At 33.1% G+C, this 14,648-nt stretch overlaps 1 protein-coding gene and 1 long non-coding RNA gene across 9 annotated transcripts in view; one reads left to right on the forward strand and one right to left on the reverse strand.

The window, feature by feature from the left end:
• The window catches only part of LOC142228622 (uncharacterized), a 288,986-nt gene that overhangs the window by 159,378 nt on the left and 114,960 nt on the right, over nucleotides 1-14,648 (reverse strand). The gene's annotated exons all lie outside the window — the stretch shown is intronic.
• boi (brother of ihog) overlaps nucleotides 1-14,648 on the forward strand; it is a 174,277-nt gene that overhangs the window by 29,374 nt on the left and 130,255 nt on the right. For 7 of the 8 annotated variants that reach the window (XM_075299108.1, XM_075299115.1, XM_075299112.1 and 4 more), the window contains one exon: nucleotides 7,420-7,450. The exons of the other annotated variant lie outside the window; for it this stretch is intronic. The gene's annotated coding sequence lies outside the window, so the exon portion shown is untranslated. The remainder of the gene's footprint in view (nucleotides 1-7,419; nucleotides 7,451-14,648) is intronic. 8 annotated transcript variants of the gene reach the window in all.

Below are 14,648 nucleotides of genomic sequence, written 5' to 3' on the forward strand. Positions count from 1 at the left end.
ATGAATTTTTGCCATCGTTCTCAATGACTTGTGGCGCGGTGCGTTATCTGGGTGGAACAACACTTTTTTTCTTCTTCATATGGGGCCGTTTTGCCGCAATTTCGACCTTCAAACGCTCCAATAACGCCATATAATAGCCACTGTTGATGGTTTTTCCCTTCTCAAGATAATCGATAAAAATTATTCCATGCGCATCCCAAAAAACAGAGGCCATTACTTTGCCAGCGGACTTTTGAGTCTTTCCACGCTTCGGAGACGGTTCACCGGTCGTTGTCCACTCAGCCGACTGTCGATTGGACTCAGGAGTGTAGTGATGGAGCCATGTTTCATCCACTGTCACATATCGACTGAAAAACTCGGGTGTATTACGAGTTAACAGCTGCAAACACCGCTCAGAATCAACAACACGTTGTTGTTTTTGGTCAAATGTGAGCTCGCGCGGCACCCATTTTGCAAAGAGCTTCCGCATATCCAACTATTGATGAATGATATGACCAACACGTTCCTTTCACATCTTTAAGGCCTCTGCTATCTCGATCAACTTCAATTTACGGTCATTCAAAATCATTTTGTGGATTTTTTTGATGTTTTCGTCGGTAACCACCTCTTTCGGGAGTCCACTGCGTTCACCGTCCTCCGTGCTCATTTCACCACGCTTGAATTTTGCATACCAATCAATTATTGTTGATTTCCCTGGGACAGAGTCCGAAAAGTCATCAAGCCAAGTTTTTGCTTCCACCGTATTTTTTTCCCTTCAGAAAACAGTATTTTATCAAAACACGAAATTCCTTTTTTCCATTTTTTTTTTTCACAATAAGAAAAGTTGCTTCAGAAAAGACGCTCTATCTCACAAACTAATTGACTTACAGACGTCAAATTTTGACACGAATCATTTGAAGGTTGGTACTATATAAAAATAATATGCATTTAATAATAGCGACGCCATCTATGTGTCAGACCGGGACTTATCAGCCAACCTGTTATCTGTCGTTTTCTTTTCAATGACTTATTTCATCAAGTTCCTTAACCCTGGACAGTCATCCTTCGTCAAAATGACGACGCGTAATTTCATTTTCGATTTAAAATGCATTTTAGTCTATTGGGAAATGATAAATTTAAGTTATAATAATTCAACCATTTTATGAATTTTTGTTTTATACTAATTAAAAACAAATTGAATAAGAAAATAAACTCAATTTTGGTTCTCATTTTTGCTTACGATGTAAATTATAGCGTCTTGAAATAAGCCGTAGTCAAAATGACGAAGGATGACGTTGGTGTATAAAAAATAAGGATGACTTTCCAGGGTTAATCGTTTTTTCGATACAGCCCGAATAATAAATTGAATATAAAGAATGTAAGGAAAGTATAAAGTCGGGCAGGACCGACTATAATATACCTTACAACACATTGAACATTTACATTTTCGATATCATCTCCAGTCATTCAAATTTGTTTGGTTTGGGGAGGAAAACAATTTTAGTAAAAACAAGTAAGGAAAGTCTAAAGTCGGGCGGGGCCGACTATATTATACCCTGCACCACTTTGTAGCTCTAAATTTTCGATACCATATCACATCCGTCAAATGTGTTGGGTGCTATATATAAAGGTTTGTCCCGAATACATACATTTAAATATCACTCGATTTGGACAGAATTTGACTTTTACAAAATCTATAGACTCAAAATTTAAGTTGGCTAATGCACATTTAAATCTGAAGCAATTTTAAGGAAACTTCGCAAAAGTTTATTTATGATTTATCGTTCGGTATATATGTATTAGAAGTTTAGGAAAATTAGAGTCATTTTTACAACTTTTCGACTAAGCAGAGGCGATTTAACAAGGAAAATGTTGGTATTTTGACCATTTTTGTCGAAATCAGAAAAACATATATATAGGAGGTATATCTAAATCGGAACCGATTTCAATCAAATTTGGCGCACATGACTATATTACTAATTGTACTCCTAGTGCAAAATTTCAACCAAATTGGGCCAAAACTCTGGCTTCTGGGGTCATATAAGTCCATATCGGGCGAAAAATATATATGGGAGCTATATCTAAATCTGAACCGATTTCAATCAAATTTGGCACACATGACTATACTACCAATTGTACTCCTTGTGAAAAATTTCAAGCTAATGGGGATAAAACTCTGGCTTCTGGATCCATATAAGTGCATATCGGGTGAAAGTTATATATGGGAGCTATATTTAAATCTGAATCGATTTCAACCAAATTCGGCACGCATAGCTACAATGCTAAATCTACTCCCTGTGCAAAATTTCAACCAAATTGGACCAAAACTCTGGCTTTTAGGACCATATTAGTCCATATCGGGCGAAAGATATATATGGGAACTATATCTAAATCTGAACCGATTTCAATCAAATTTTGCACACTTGACTATACTACTAATTGTACTCCTAGTGCAAAATTTCTACCGAATTCGGCCAAAAATCTGGCTTCTGGGGCCATATAAGTCCATATCGGGCGAAAGATATATATGGGAGCTATATCGTAATCTGAACCGATTCCAATCAAATTTGACACACTTGACTATACGACCAAGTGTTATGTTTGTACAAAATTTCAAGCAAATCGGTATAAAACTCTGGCTGCTGAGTCCATATTAGTGCATATCGGGCGAAGGATATCTAAGGGAGCTATATCTAAATCTGAACCGATTTCTTCCAAAATCATAGGGTTCTATTCTGACCCAAATTAGGAACATGTGCCAAATTTGAAGGTGATTGGACTTAAATTGCGACCTAGACTTTGATCACAAAAATGTGTTCACAGACAGACGGACGGACGGACGGACAGACGGACGGACAGACGGACATGGTTATATCGACTCAGGGACCCACCCTGAACATTATTGCCAAAGACACCATGTGTCTATCTCGTCTCCTTCTGGGTGTTACAAACATATGCACTAACTTATAATACCCTGTTCCACATTGTGGCGCAGGTTATAAATATGGGCAATATTAAATCTAAAGCAATTTTTAAGGAACTTCGCAAAAGTGCTTTTACGATTTATCGGTCGATAGATATGTATAGGAAAATTTGAGTCATCGGAAAGACATATACCGTATATAGGAGCTATATCTAAATCTGACCCTATTTCAAGCCAATCTAGCATACATATCCAGAGCAATAACTATACTGCCTGTGCAAGGTTTCATGTAAATGGGAGTAAAACTTTTACCTCTGTGTTACTATGAGTGTAAATCGGGCGAAAGATGTATATGGGAGCTATATCTAATTCTGAACCGATTTCAACTAAAATTGGCATGCATATCGAGAACGTTAATTCTACTCCCTGTGCAAAGTTTCATGTAAATCGGAGTAAAACTGTTACCTTTGTGTTAACGTTAATTCTACGCCCTATGCAAAGATTCATGTAAATCGGAGTAAAACTTTTACCTCAGTGTTACTATGAGTGTAAATCGGGCGAAAATATATATGTGGGAGCTATATCTAAATATGAACCCATTTCTTCAAAATAGATACTTGTGCTAAATTTGAAGTTGGTTGGACCAAAACTAAGACCTAGACTTTGAGTACAAAAATGTGTTCACAGACAGGCGGATAGACGGACAAGACTAAATCGACAACTGAGGCCGACGCTGAGAATTATTGTCAAAGAAGCCATGTGTCTATCTCGTCTCCTCTTGGTTTTTGTTGTTGTATGCACTATCTTATAATACCCTGTTCCACTGTGTGCCACATGTATATGTATAAAAAAAACACATCTAGTTCCACTCAAGGGTACACGGACGAAAAAGACTTTTTTTCCATATGTTTGGGTGTAAAAATTATATGTTTGGAACTCACATTTTTTAACATAAAATTTTTAAGTGCAAGCATATAATGTTCATAAACTAGCATAATATGTTTGTTAATATGTTAGAACATATTATGTTTGGGACATAAAATGTTTGTAAATATAATAAGCTTAGATGCAAACATCTATTAATTTAGAAGTAGCCTATAAACATATATGTGTTTAGAAAGAGAGACCTAGAGAGTAAGCTGCAAGTAAAATAATGGAAGTAATCAATTGGCGCCTTAAAAATATATCTACTTAAAGAAAATTTCATTAGAATCTTTTTTCTACCAGAGTATACCCTAAGGTGAAACATAATCCCCCATTTTCCGAAATTCGGAATCGAAACTCGCAAAATTTTTGTTTGGTCATAATTTCTTCACCCTGAAACTTATAAACTGAACTCATGGTAATATAGTTCTCTATAATGTGAAGTTCAAATTAAAATTGTTTTGGAGTCCGAGAGTATCTCTATTTTTTTGTTACAAGAAAAATAAATTCTTGCGATTTTTGATTTCGAATATTGGAACTTGGGGAAATATGTTTGAACAATACAAACAATATTTTGTTTGGACCAATCCTGAAAATATATATGCTTGAAGCAAAATGTGTTTGGATTATATGTTACAGAAGCGATTTTTTTGAGGGTGTATACATGGCCCCGACCTTGAGGACAATGCATTTTGATGTGGCGTAATTAAAAGATACACTGCGGTTAAAATTACTGCCTCGCAAACGTTGGGTTATGTGATCATTATCTGTTCCTAACTTGTTGGGGAATTTGTTCCTAGCTCGATCATTTAAGTCTCTTAAACTCCTTATAACATTTTTGCTACGAATATATCCCCTCCCTTCTTAGAAGAAAAAAACCATTGAAAAATCCAACTAATCATTTTACTTCTTTGAAAACAAAAATCTTAATCTCTGGTTTTTAACCGCCTAGTTTTCTTAACCACCTTCTCATATGTGTAAGATCAAAAGATCACCATTAAGCTGTTGTGGTTGTGGATTTCATTCATAAAACGATTGCGGTGTAAAACATGTTCCATACATACTCCGACAATAATTGTCTACACTTTTAGCCTTGGCAAAAATGTTAATTACTATGAGATGGCATAATGATGTTGTCTATCAATAAAAAAACAACAAAATAAAATTACTTGACCAGGTTCACAAGCGGTCATTTGTGGCCATATTATGAGCACATGGTAACAAATGACCGCAAGTACCATGAAAAACGAGTATGGGATTTTATACAAAAACAAATCATTAAAATTTCAGCTGCTGTTGGCCATTATGATTAAGGGCAGGGATTGAGGCAAACTGGGATTTCTTAGACTTGAAAGAATAGCTAGAATTATTTTTGCACGTACTCTCCTTTATAGAGTATTTATTATTACTCCTAATTTAATATTAATGAAAAGTAGAACAAAAAACCAAAAATAAATTAGCTTCTTTATATGAACATTTAAGCTAAATTTTATTAAAGATGAATGAATTTAAAATCTCACGCATCATTCCTTCATAATATAATTGAGTTCTCATATTCATATGAGCTATAAAGCTTATAAAAAAACCGTGGAGTTTTTTTTTTATATGGTGGTCATCACTGCTGTCAAATCACAGTGGGTTAGAAATTGTAAAGATGAGTTGTTGTTAACACAAAAAAAAAACATACAACTATCTTTTCATGTTATTTTTAATCTTCTTTCCCTCGATTACTTTGTTGTTCTCCATATGTTCAGACAAAAGTCGTTGATGAAAAGATCAAATGTGTAGCTGCACAGCATGTGCCAAATTTGTACAATTCCTCGTCAAGACTTTTTTTTTGTAGATTTACGTTTTGTTTAGATATTTTTTTTTTTTTTTTTTTTGCTACGAAGATATTGGATTTTTGATATTTTCATCATTAATTTGTTATGATATGGTGTTTGAGCTCGTTTCACATATCACTAGAAGAAAAAAACAGAATGGGTGAATGATAACGTGATTTGAACTTAGTTTTCGACATGAATGATAGCTCTGAAATTTAAGGAATAAATGAAGACATCACTGAAGTATGAATATTCAAATTGAAAACGTATGGAGGTGATTAATTAAATGTATAAAGTAAATTGAGATATTTATGATATTTTATATAGCTAAGACAAAATCTAAAAAATCAGAATATATGTATGTGAGTTGAATTGTTAGATATTTAAATTTGATTTTAATTATTAAATTGTACCTTATTAAATGAGAATTTTGTTGCGAAATGTTTCATTTTATTTACAGGTTGGAACAGGGTATTATAGGTTAGGTTAGGTTAAAGTGGCAGCCCGATTAATTTTCAGGCTCACTTAGACTATTCAGTCCATTGTGATACCACATTAACCAAAAGTACCTATTACATATGGACACTTCTAGTTTTAACCGTTTTAACCAGATTGTTCCAAAAACATTAGCAGACTGATTAAGTCCACCAGTAATCTAAAGCTTGGGAGCCACCGTGGTGCAATGGTTAGCATGCCCGCCTTGCATACACAAGGTCTTGGGTTCGATTCCTGCATCGAACGAACACCAAAAGGTTTTTCAGCGGTGGATTATCCCACCTCAGTAATGTTGGTGACATTTCTGAGGGTTTCAAAGCTTCTCTAAGTAGTTTCACTGCAATGTGGAACGCCGTTCGGACTCGGCTATAAAAAGGAGGTCCCTTGTCATTGAGCTTAACATGGAATCCGGCAGCACTCAGTGATAAGAGAGAAGTTCACCAATGTGGTATCACAATGGACTGAATAGTCTAAGTGAGCCTGATACATCGGGCTGCCACCTAACCTAACCTAACCTACTTTAAATTTTGCACAGGGAGTGCAATTGATAGTGTCGTAAGGTGTTCCGAATTTGGTTGAAATCGGTTGAGATTTAGATATAGCTCCCATATATATCTTTCGGCCGATATGCACTTATATGGCCCCAGAAGCCAAAGTTTTGCCCTGATTTGCTTTAAATAGAATTAACGTTCTGATTACGCATTTCAATTTAGGTTTAAATCGTTTCTGATTGAGATATAGCTCCCATATATATTCCTCGTACGATTTACATTCATATAATCACAGAGGCCACAGTTTTATTCTGATTTATGTGAAACTTGGCATAGGGAGTAGAACTAACATTCTCGATATGCATGCAATACATTTGACGGATTTGATATGGTATCGAAAATGTGGATCTACAAAGTGGTGCTGGATATAATATAGCCGGCCCCGCACGACTTTAGACTTTTCTTAATTGTTTTGATTAGAATTAGGCCGATAGCCTTTACTTGATGGTGGCCTGATTATAATTTATACAATTATAATAATTTATGTAACAAATAAATAAACAAAACTTCTCTTATTTCTCTCAGTTCTTTTATCTAGTAAATAACCCCATCGGCTCTTTACGGTTAGCCAAGTATCTCTAACCAATTTGTATAGAATTTCTTGTTTAATTTTAATGAGAATTTTCTCACTATACACAAGCATCTAATTAAAATTATAAAGATTTTCAAAACCTTGTCACAAGTCAAATGAAATAAAATATTAATCAAATTATTTTTCTTACAGATTTGAAATTTTCATACAAAAAAAAACTAAAGTGAGTATAACCATTTTTAGATTTCATTCATTTTTATGACCCCTCTTAGGTCTGTCGTCATTTTTTTTTTTGTGTAAATTTATTTATATTTTTTCACCTTGTCATCACTTTTCGTTCACAATTTGTCATAGCAATTTCCCATAAAGCAAGTCCGGCTTTACAAACATCTCAATTTAGTATAAACCATGGGCCACTGGCATTGTCAACCTTATCGAAAATCTTTATGCTCAATTATTGAATTAAAATTTTTTGTCACAAAAACAAACAGGGGAAGGCAAATATCTGACCTGTAAAAACATATGTTACCTTTTAAGAAAATGAACTCGAAAGAGGCTTTTTAACAAAGCTTGACTAATTATATGGCGATAAGCCCTAAAATAAACTTAAGACAAGCAAAAATAATAATAACAAAAAAAAAAAACAAATGATCAAAATGCCTTGAAAACTACCTGCTGTTATGCTTTAAGCACAAGTGTGAGACGAGCTACCAATAGGGCCAGTTAAGTAGCCCTAGTTTGAGTTTGGAATAAAATAAAAAGAGCCAAAAAGAGATAAGAAACGCTTAAAGATCATCTAACGCCCATTAAAAACACCAAGTTGGAGAATTTACTAAACTTCATTCATAAGGCCAAACAACCAAATAACTCCACACATGGATGGTGGGATGGACAGACGGACGGACCAATGGTCATTTATACCCACCTTAGAAAAAAAAACGCACAGGAAGTAAATAATTTGTGGCATGAAATCCAAATATTTTTGAACAAATGTTCAACATCACTATCCTCTAAACAAAACCGAAAAAAGCTAGCGGTCACATTAAGGTTTAAAGAAACGCATTTCAGTGTACACGCCTCAATAAAGAACTCCCCAGACTTGAAAACAACAAAAAACAAACCTTTAAACTCCAACTCAACAATAACACAAAAAGGTGGCCAATCATTTAAGCCCGCAAAAGCAAAATCAACAAAAATAACCAAGTCGAAATTGAGGCAATCGACATTTGTTTCTTTCCATGTAGCTTATTTTGAAAGCTGTTATCCGCTTCCAAGGGGATACCATCAATTATTTCTCACTTAATAATAGATTTCATTAGGTTGTGAAATAGCCAAGAAATGCGGCAAATCGAAAAACATTATCCCAACAAACTTGAAGCTGGTTAATTAGACCGCATTTGTTAAAGTGGTAAAATTTTATTTAATACTAGAGATTAATTTATATTAAACATAGGGTTTGAAAATAATACAGGAATAATAAAGATCTGGTTCTAATATGAGCAAGAATTTTGGACGAAATTTTGTTTTCCCACAAAAGAAAAAATAAAACGGGCAAACTTAATTATAGACTAAAAGGGTGTCTTCTATTATTTAGTTTCATTTAATGAATTTAATTTTATTTTTTTCTTTAATTTATCTCAATGTTATCTTATTGACATGAACTTTGAATTAAAATTTATTTGAATTAAATTTTATTATACTATATTTAATTATAAGAATTATTCAATTTAATTTATTTGATTTTAATTTAAGATAACTAAAATAATTTAATTTATTTTATTTTTCTTTTTTATTATATTATATTAATTTAAAAATTATTTAAAAATTATATTTATTTTTTATTATATTATATTTATAATTAATTTCTAATAAGATCAAGAATTTTAGAAGAAATTTTGTTTTCCCACAAAACAATAAATAAAACTATAACATTAATTATGGACTAAAAGATGGGTCTTCTATTCTTTAGTTTGAATGAATTTGATTTTATTATTTATTTCATTTATCTCAATGTAATTTTATTGATTTTTTTTATTATAGCAATTATTCAATTTAATTTTTTAGTTTAAGTTAACTAAAATAATTTAATTTAGTTAATTAATTTATTTATTTTATTATATTATATTGATTTGTTTCTGGTTCTCATGTGAGCAAGAATTTTAGAAGAAATTTTGTTTTCCCAAAAAAGAATAAATAAAATGTATAAACTTAATTATAGTCTAAAAGAGGGGTATCCTATTTATACCCTTCACCACTACTGTGGTGCATTTGTATGTAACGCCAAAAAGGAAAAGTCTGAGACCCATCGTATAGTATAGCGATCGTCTTAGAATTAAATTCTGAGTCGATTTAGCGATGTCCGTCTGTCTGTCCGACCGTCTGTCTGTCCGTTCATGTATTTTTGTGCGCAAAGTACAGGTCGCAGTTTAAGTCCGATCGTCCTCAAATTTGGCATAGGGTCGCTATTGATTTTGGAAAAAATCGGTTTAGATTTAGATATAGCTGTCATATATATTTATCCCCGATCTGGTCATAATTGGTGTGTTTATCAACCGATGTTCTTCAAATTCCGTACATCCGAATATTTTATGAATCTCGAAAAACTAGCAAAATATCAGCCAAATCGGTTCAGAATTAGATATAGCTCCCATATATATCTTTCGTCCGATTTAGACTCATATGGCAACAGAGGCCAAAGTTTACTACCGATTTTTGTGAAATTTTGCACAGAGAGTAGAATTGACATTCTACCAATGTTTGGTAAATTTGATTGAAATCGGTTCAGATTTAGATATAGTTCACATATATAGCTTTCGTCCGATTTGCACTTATATGGCCTCAAAAGCCAGAGTTTTGCCCCGAATTGCTTCAAATTTTGCACGAGAGTTACGCTGAACGGGGTTGTTATGTGTGACAAATTTGGTTAAAGTCAGTTCAGATTTACACTGAAAAAAAAATTACGTGATATTAAAGATTACGCAGCCTCAATTTTAGGATGCGCAATTTACAAATTTTTTAAAACAATGAAATTTTAATTAGAAGAAAGTTTACAATCTTTGCATCAAAAATTTTTGTCATTAAATTTATGACACACATTTTAAAAACTTGCGCCCCTTAGTTAAAGTTTCATGTCTTTAAGCTTAGGCAAATTTTCCTTAAAGTAAGGAAACACATTTTTGATTTTAAAAAATCGTCCTTAAATTAGCTGAAATATTGAATCTTTAGATTTAATATAAAAACGCTTCAAATATAGGTTAAGACTTATTGTGAGGATTTAGCATCTTTGGTTTGAAGTTTTTTTTTTGGAATTAAGAAAATTCTTTTTACTTCGAAGTTTGCGTCAATGAGGATCTGTATCCTAATTTTGATTTTATAGATCCTAAATTTAAAGCCAGAAAGGTCGCAAAAAATTTCTTTATTTTAAAGAACCCGCATCTTTGGCTCGGAATCAATACCAAAATCCTTAAAGGAAGGTCAAAATCTTTGGATCCAAGTAAACTTTTTTTTAGTGTAGATATAGCTCCAATATATATCATTCGCCCGATTTACACTCATATGACCACGGGGGCTAAAGTTATACTCCCATTTACGTGAAGATTGCAGAATTTTTATTCTAACTATGCATGTCAAATTTAGTCAAAATCGGTTCAGATTATATATAGCTTCCATATATACGTACACCAGAGTTGGGGTAGACTGTTTCATATTTTAGACCCATTTTCAATGGGATTTTCCTCCAATTGACTGGATAGTTTCCACAGAGAATATATTTAATATGATTTTTAAGTGTGTCAAGTTTGATCTAATTTGGTTCAGATTTCAATAAAGCCTCCATATATTGGTCTAAATTACATTTAATTTTAATTTAATTAAATACTCCATTTATTTCTCTAGGTGTAGCTTTACGGCTCGTTTTATTTAGGAAAAAAGTTAGTTTTAATTTCCAAACTATAAACATTTTTTATTTTAAGCTTACTTTTGAACTGTTTGATGGCACAAATTCTTTTTGGATTTTACATTATTTTTTTTTACTGAAATCTTTTCCAGCTTAAAAACAAAAGTTTAATGCACCAATGATATTAAAGTTTATTTAGTTCTCCTTAGTTTTTGTTTTTTTTTTTATTAGTCAATTAACAAAGTGGCGCATGCGTAACTTCCATTCAAGTGTAACCATTACAACATCTGTGGGGAAGGGACTATAACACACATTGATCGATTAAAGACGCCACCAAAAACCATAACAAATTGAATGGAAATTTCCCTTTCTAAGCCATAACTCTTTGCTTTTATTTCGTTGTATACAATCCAGAAGCATTTCATCATTTTTGTGAGGAGTAGGAGGAAGGGGCTTTTGCTGACCCAAAAAAAAAAAATCCCAAAAATCATACACAAAAACATGACATAAAAACTTCCAAAACTATTATAGAAAACCATTCAACCTTTTGACAAATCTTGAGAGAATATCCATTAGATCTATAATTGTTTGAAACCCACTCCCACAGTTATTCCATAATTGTTATTTTGTTAAACCAATTCAACATTTAATTGTTATTGTTTTTTTTTTTTTTTCTATGAATGAAAATCCAATTGAAATCCGAGGGGGAAAAATTCACATGACATGTGTCACATAACACTCCAATGACAATGGCAAACAATTTAATTTGGTCAACCCAATATCAGTTCAGAGAGGACGGTGAATTTGGGTATGGGAAAAATACATAGAGAAAAAATCGTGTGAGAAAAATGTTGGTCAATCATTCGGTTCCATGAAGAGAAGGAATATGATCATCTCAAATCTATTTCAAGAGCTTAATGTTTCTTTTTCATGGGGAATATTTTTGTCGTAAAAATATTATTCCCTCGCCAAAGACAAATATGCTTGTCCAAATCAGATACATAATTTCCAAAAAAATGTTATATGTTTTTTGGAAATTATGGAAAAAAGAACATTATTAAGGTAGCGATTTGTGTATATGTAAAATTTTTGTGGAGTATATATGCGACCACAGAGAAATCAGTGGATGGTTTCCAAATACAGTGAAAACTTTCCTAAGTGAACACATACGGTCGCCTAAATTTTGCCCATATTTGGGTAATATGTTTCAATAATAATGATCATTTTTGAGAGGTGTCCAACCGTTAGAGTTTTCATTGTAATATTATAGTTCTTAGTTTGCAATTCGAATCAATACCCCAGTGCAAAAAAAAAAATAATCACAATATTGAAAAAATATAAAAAAAAATTTAGTAGCATAATTTTCCTTTTTTGTAAAAAGTTTGTATTATTTTCTTTAATTTATGTTTATTTTTTCCGTGTATTTAAACTATTCCACATAAAACATTTCATTTCATCTAATTGCTTTTAAAATAATTCATTTCGATTTGTTGAACTAATTGATTTTAACATATTCGTTGGAAAATGTTTTCATCAACTTTGTCGATTTATTTGTTTTCCATCGATTTTTTATGCCTATTTTGTTTTTTGTTTGTTGATATATCCCTTGAAAATTGTTAATTTGTTCAGATTATAGGCTTTGTATGCTATCCATTGAAGCGTTTAACAAACTTCGTCAACCGCCCATCGATAAATACTTCTAAGTGAATTTTGTGGTAATTATTTAATTTATGTTTGTAACCCAGTTTTTATATAGGGAAGTTCTCTTTCTTAGTTTTTTTTTTTTGTGTTCAATGCTATTTACCAAACCGATTGTATGGAGTCCATCAATTGCAGGAGTTATAAAAAAAGTATTAAATGAAGAAGACCAAAGTAGTGTTTAATTGTCTAGCGTTCTTCAATGCAAGACATTTTTCGTGAATTTATGCCGATGAATTCGGTATGTAGCAAATCTTCCAAAAAGAAAATGCATGAAAGCTGTGAACTATTTTGGTTACGGAGCTGAACAAGAATAAGACGCCATACACATAGACATGATCTACAAAATATATCATTTATTGTCGATGCCTACAAGCATGTAGTCTTCAACAAGAGATGCAACCCATATTGGCGCCCGTGCACAGAGTTTCGCTATATATTTAATTTGAGCAGTATGAGTATTAACCCTTGTCTTAAAATACGTAGATAGGTAGAAAAAGGATGGATTCTAGGTTGATAGGTAGAAGTAACAAAATATACAATTTGTTGTCGATGCCTACAAGCATGTAGTCTTCAACAAGAGATCCAACCCATATTGGCGCCCGTGCAAAGAGTTTCGCTATATATTTAATTTGAGCAGTATGAGTATTAACCCTTGTCTTAAGTGGATACGAAAGTGATCTGCTATAAATTTAAGATTGTTCCGAATCATTTGAAAAGGCAACAAAAGGATACTACGTAGATAGGTAGAAACAGGATGGATTCTAGGTTGATAGGTAGAAGTAACCCGAAATTCCCAAAGCGAAAATAAAAATGCATAAAACCAAAGAGTAATTATAACACATATTATTTTCCATATTATGTGGCAAACTCTAATCAATGAGTGATGCTAGATTCTACGTTAAGCAAAGTCCGAACGGCGTTTCACATTACGGTAATCACTTAGAGAAGCTTTCTAAACTCAGAAAGTCACCAGCATTACAGTGAGGGGATAAACGACCGCTGAAAATTTTTTTACTGTTAAGTCGAAAAATATTATTTTCCATATTATGTGGCAAACTCTAATCAATAAGTGATACTATATTCTACGTTAAGAAAAGTCCGAACGGCGTTTCACATTACGGTAATCACTTAGAGAAGCTTTCTAAACTCAGAAAGTCACCAGCATTACAGTGAGGGGATAAACGATCGCTGACAATTTTTTTACTGTTAAGTCGAAACTGGGATTGAACCCACGGCTCTTTATATGCAAGACGGACTTCTAACTAAACATTGCACCAAGGTGTCTCCCCATTTCAGGCTACCATAATAAATGGCCCCATATAAAGAAGAAAAAAGTGTTGTTCCACCAAGACAACGCAACGTGCCACAAGCCATTGAGAACGATGGCAAAAATTCATGAATTGGATTTCGAATTGCTTCCCCACCCACCGTATTCTCCAGATCTGGCCCCCAGCGACTTTTTCTTGTTCTCAGACCTCAAAAGGATGCTCGTAGGGAAAAAATTTGGCTGCAATGAATAGGTGATCGCCGAAACTGAGGCCTAAATATTTTGACAAAACCGAAGGAGTACTACCAAAATGGTATCAAAAAATTGGAAGGTCGTTATAATCGTTGTATCGCTCTTGAAGGGAACTATGTTGAATAATAAAAACGAATTTTGACAAAAAAATGTGTTTTTCTTTGTTAGACCGGGGACTTATCAGCCAACCTGTTATGTGGCGGCCGTGCATATACCATACATCCAATATTTGCAATTATTGGATGTATGGCTTTGATGAATTGGATTTCGAATTGCTTCCCCACCCACCGTATTCTCCAGATCTGG

The sequence above is a fragment of the Haematobia irritans genome, chromosome 3 (genome assembly GCF_050003625.1).
Source record: "Haematobia irritans isolate KBUSLIRL chromosome 3, ASM5000362v1, whole genome shotgun sequence".
Taxonomy (NCBI): domain Eukaryota; kingdom Metazoa; phylum Arthropoda; class Insecta; order Diptera; family Muscidae; genus Haematobia; species Haematobia irritans.